General features: G+C 45.4%; 1 non-coding gene across 1 annotated transcript; it reads right to left on the bottom strand.

The window, feature by feature from the left end:
- Positions 1–3,142: 3,142 nt before the first annotated feature.
- Positions 3,143–3,246, bottom strand: LOC144236032 (U6 spliceosomal RNA). The gene has a single exon (XR_013336393.1). It is a non-coding gene; the product is annotated as a U6 spliceosomal RNA (small nuclear RNA).
- Positions 3,247–5,510: the final 2,264 nt, after the last annotated feature.

Consider the following 5,510-nt stretch of genomic DNA (forward strand, 5'->3'; position numbering starts at 1 on the left):
GGCCCTGGCTTTGGTGGCTGGGTGGGTGATGGCAGCCTTCGCTGAAGGAGGGGCAGGTGGTGATTGAAGATACAAGCACTGGGAAGGAGGTGCTTGGTGTTTCATCTGGGGGATGGGAAATAGCCTACATTTTCCCTAATTTAGGGGTTAGGATCTGTTCCTGATCCCAGGAGAGGAGCTGTTCCCCCTTTTCTTCCCAAGATTGTTTAAGTTTTCCCTACCTGATAATAAATCCTTTTTTTTTTTTTTTAACTTGCATAGCTAGGATGGTTCTGTGGTCTGCCGCCAAACCGTAATTGATACAGATGGAAAGAGACATAGTTGGTGAATACTGTCCGAAAGGAAGTTGGTGGAGAGAAATGAACGTCAGACAAAGTAGACCTCAGGGCACAAATCATTATTAAGAATAAAAGAGGTTGCTGCATAATGATTAAAGAAATAATTCATTCAAAAGCATTAACCATTAACACGCGTGCACCTGCCTAATGGTAGAACCTGAAATGTATGTCAAACAAAAAAGCAGCACAGTAAAGAGAAAAATTAATAAATTAGAAAATCTGCCACAATAAATTATGCTTATCACTACACTTGGTAGCTCAAAGCGACAAAACTTGTAAGATTAGGGGCGCCTGGGTGGCTCAGTCCACTAAGCTCTGACTTCGGCTCAGGTGGTGATCTGGCAGTTCACGGGTTCTAGCCCCACATTGGGCTCTGTGCTGTCAGCACAGATTCTCTGTCCCCTCTCTCTCTGTCTCTCCCTACCTCCCTCCCTCTCTCTCTCTCTCAAAAGTAAATAAACAAAAAAAGAACTTGTAGGAGCGCCTGGGTAGCTCAGTGGGTTAAGCGTCCGACTTCGGTTCAGGTCATGATCTCACAGTTCGTGCGTTTGAGCCCCACGTTGGGCTCTGTGCTGACAGCTTAGGGCCTGAAGCCTGCTTCAGATTCTGTGTCTCCCTCTCTCTCTGACCCTCCCCCACTCATGCTCTGTCTCTCCCTATAAAAAATAAATAATCATTAAAAAAATTTTTAAGAAAACAGTTTTAAAGAGAATTTGTAACATTATAGGAAAAATTGAACAAGCTTCATTAACGGACATCCCAAAGCTAGAGACTACACATTCTTTTCAAGTTCACCTTGAACATTTACTAAAACTCATCATGTCCTAGGCCACAAAATGAACCGCAACCAGTACAAATGACGTCCTCAAACTGTGATAGAATCAAATCTAAGTCAATAATACAACTACGTCCTCTCATATATTTGGAAATCTTAATGTACAAACGTTAAGTTTAAAATGCACTTCCGACTGGCGCAAGAAGAATTATATTGAAAATCTAAAAAGGGAAGTGAACAACAGCGAAAACACTACATGTGAAAACGTAGGAGATGTCACCCAAGCAGTGCTTCGGAGAAAATGTACAGCCTTAAAGAGCGTAAGAGGAGCACAACTCAGGAAGCTAGAGAAACCACAGTAGAACAAACCCTAAGAAAGTAGACAGAAAGGAAATCACAAAGACAGCAGAAATTAACGAGATGGAAAACAGAAAGATCAATAAAACCAAAAGTCTGTTCTCTGAAATTTGTAAAATAAACAAGTCTCTGGTGAGAATGCAAGGAGAGAGGCTTCAAGGAAACAATGATAGGAAGGAAAACAGGGATGTGGCCGCAATACAACAGCCGTCTCGGTGCCACGGGGGCTCTGGGTAAAGCGGGGAGTGTGAGCACCCGGGGGTCCTTGCTTGACAAACGCGGTGAGAATGACAGCAAGGGGATGACCAAGGTGGAAAGGAATAAACTCACCACAGAAAACGGCAGGGGTGCCTACCAAGAATGTTTTAGAAGCTGGAGAACGGGTGGAGGAGGAATAAGTGACTTAGGAGACCAGAGCAAAGCTTTAACACTGCAGGGGGAGGCAGCCACGAGCGGGGGCTGGTTTGCACAAGAACTGGAGGCATGAGACAGCTCAGAAGAACATATGCACGTATGCGTGGTCGGGGCGCAGGGTGGGGGGGTGATTGAAAATCTGTATAAGAAGCTGCTTGATCTTAGACACACACACACACACACACACACAAAGAAGCTGCGGGGCACCTGGATGGCTCCGTCGGTTAAGTGTCAGCCTCTTGATTTCAGCTGAGTCCTTGATCTTGTGGATGGGGAGATCGAGCCCCACGTTGGGCTCTGCACTGACAGCGCAGGGCTTGCTTTGCATTCTCTCTCTCTTTCTCTTGATAAATAAATACTTTTTAAAAATAAAATAAAGGGGCACCTGGGTGGCTCAGTTAAGCATCTGACTTTGGCTCAGGTCATGATCTCACCGTTCCAGGGGCCCAGCCCCACATCGGGCTCTCTGATGTCAACCAAGACTCCCACTTCGTGTCTTCTGTCTCCCTCTCTCTCTGCCCCTCCCCTGCTTGTGCTCTCGCCCTGTCTCTCTCAACACTGAATAACCATTTTTTAAAAAAGAATAAAATAGGGGCGCCTGGGTGGCTTAGTCGGTTAAGCGTCCGACTTTCGCTTAGGTCATGATCTCGCGGTTCGTGGGTTCGAGCCCCGCTTCGGGCTCTGTGCTGACTGCCAGCTCGGAGCCTGGAGCCTGTTTCGGTCTGTGACTCCCTCTCTCTCTGACCCTCCCCTGCTCACGCTCTCTCTCTCTCTAGAAATAAATTTTAAAAAACTTAAAAAAAATTAAAAAAGAATAAAATAAAATAAAAGTAAAGAAGCTGCTGGACGTTCACATCTTTGCCCCACATCTTCTGCTCTTGCAGAAGACTGGACTTCACCCTCCATCCTGTTAGAACGGAAGGCCTGTGCAAAGGCAAACTAAAATCATGGTGCAATATCCTTTGATTCCCACTGATTGGCAGAAATGAAAAAGTCTGACCATCCTGAGTCTTGGCAGTGATATGGGGCAGCAGGAATTCTCACACTGCGGGGCGGACAGGGGCGGTGCTAGAGCGGTAAACTGGTATAGCCACTTTGGAGAAAGTGTCACTCCTGGGCACATCCTGGAGAAGCTCTTTTACAAATAAAGCCAATGCCACGTACAAATGGTCCACGGCAGCGTTGCTTATAAGAAACCAAAGCCCGAAACGAACCGAGCGTCCAGCGGTAGGAGAATAGACACGGTATGCTAGAGTCATATGACAGGAAACCATTCAGCAATAAGAGTCTCGTCCTTGCGCAGGGACCATGCTAATCTCTGTATCGTTCCAATTTTAGCGTCTGTGCCGCCGCAGCCAGCCCTCAGCAGTAAGAGTGAGCAAACTGCAGCTCTGTGCAGCAGTTGGGACTCTGTCACAAATGTGATATGGAATTAAAGCGACAAGTTACAGAAAATTATGTCTGATACGATTCCATTTATATGAAGTTCAGAACATACAAAACTAAATAATACTATTTAGGGATAATTGATGTTTGGGATAAGTATGGAGAAAAACAAGGAGGGGCACCTGGGTGGCTCCGTCAGTTAAGCGTCTGACTTCAGCCCAGGTCATGATCTCACAGTTCGTGGGTTCAAGCCCCACGTCGGGCTCTGTGCTGACAGCTTGGAGCCCGGAGCCTGCTTTGGATTCTGTGTCTCCCTCTCTCTCCGCCCCTTCCCTGCTTGCACTCTGTCTCTCTCTCCCTCAAAAATAAGTAAACATTTTAAAAACCTTTTTTTTTTTAAAAGGAAAACAAGGAAAGGGTAGTGGTTGCCTCCGGTGAGGAGGGAGGGGACACTTGGGGGCGCAGCCCTCCAGGGGATGGTGGGGACGCAGGTCTAACGGTTTATTGTCATTCTCTGGACAGTTCATAGAACTGGTGTGTCCTCTTGTGTATGTATTCCGTTGGATAAGATGAAACTGCCATTTTTACAAGTCACAAATAGCTGGATATTAAGCAATTTCATCTGCTTTTGACCTACTAAATTCCATAATAATAAAACCAAAGGACTTTATCCTAATAAATGCAAATTGTGATGAAATGGTCATGCTCCTAATGAAATATTGTTTATGAAAAACTAACTCGAAGCAGAAAAATTCAGCCAAAAGTTCACATGGAATCTCAAGGGGCCCCAAATAGCCAAAACAATTCTGAAAAAGAAGCACAAAGTTGGAGGAGTCACACTTCCTGATTTCAAAACAGGCCACAGGAACCGAAATAGTATGGTATGGCATGAAGAAAGACAAACAAACCGACAGAACAGAATACAGACCCCAGAATAAATCGTCACGAATAGGGTCAAATGGTCTTCGACAAGGGTGCCAAGACCATTCAGTGGGGGAAAGGGTGATCTCTTCAACAAACAGGGCTGGGAAAACCGGACATGCACTTGCAGAATGAAGCTGGACCCTTACATTACATCATACACACACATCCATCCAACATCGCTTAAAGGCCTGAATGTAAGACCTAAGACTATAAAACTCCTGAGGAGCCTGGGTGGCTCAGTCGGGTAGGCGTCTGACTCCTGATTCTGGCTCAGTTCATGATCTCACGGTTCGTTGACTTGCAGCCTCATGTCGGGCTCTGTGCTGACAGCGTGGAGCCTGCTTGGGATTCTCTTTCTCCTTCTCTCTCTCCCACGGCACTCCTCATTCTCTCTCTCTCTCTCTCTCTCAAAACAATAATAATGTGTGCTAGGATGTGAAGAAATTGGAAACGTGTGCACTGTCGGGAGTTATAAAATACTGCAAGTGCCTTGGAAAGCAGTATGGAGGCTCCCGAAAACACTGAAACGAGAACCACCAGATATATATCCAAAGGAACCGAAGGCAGAGGTTTTTGTACCTCCGTGAGCATGGCGGCACTATTCACAATGGCCAACCTGACCACCCACCAATCGATGAATGGATGAACGAAATGTGGTCTATCCATATGAGGCAACTTTGCCTTAAACAGGAAGGAAATCCTGTCATATCTGCTGCACGGATGAACCTTGAGGACATTATGCCAAGTGAAATAAGCCAGCCCCAAATGACAAATACTATATGATTCCACTTCTACGGGGTATCTAAAGTAGTCAAATTCATAAAAATGGAAAGTAAAATGATGGGTGCCAAGGGCTGGAGACAGGCGCCAAAGGAGAGTTGTTTAATGGATACGGGGTTTCAGCTTTGCAAGATGCAAGTTCTGGAGATCTGTTTCATAACAATGTAAGTGTACTCAACATACTGCACTGTACACCGAAAATGGTTCGGATGGTAAACTTTATGTTATGAATGTTTTACCACAATAAAAAAAAATTGACTCAAGAAAAAGCAGAAAACCTGAACAGTCCCATAATTACTTTAAAAACTTGGGTCACTAGTTTAAAACGTACGGATAGGGCTGCCTGGGTGGCTCAGTTGGTTAAGCATCTGATCGTGATCTCAGCTCAGTTCATGATCTCGCTGGTTCATGATATCGAGCCCCAGACAGGCAGAAAGGAAGAAAATCCTGTCACCATCTCAATGCGCTGAGAAAAAGCATTCGATAAGACTCGAACACATAGCAAACTAGGACTGAAAGGGAGGCTCTGTACTCTC

This window comes from Crocuta crocuta, unplaced genomic scaffold (assembly GCF_008692635.1).
Source record: "Crocuta crocuta isolate KB4526 unplaced genomic scaffold, BGI_CrCroc_1.0 scaffold978, whole genome shotgun sequence".
NCBI classification, from domain to species: domain Eukaryota; kingdom Metazoa; phylum Chordata; class Mammalia; order Carnivora; family Hyaenidae; genus Crocuta; species Crocuta crocuta.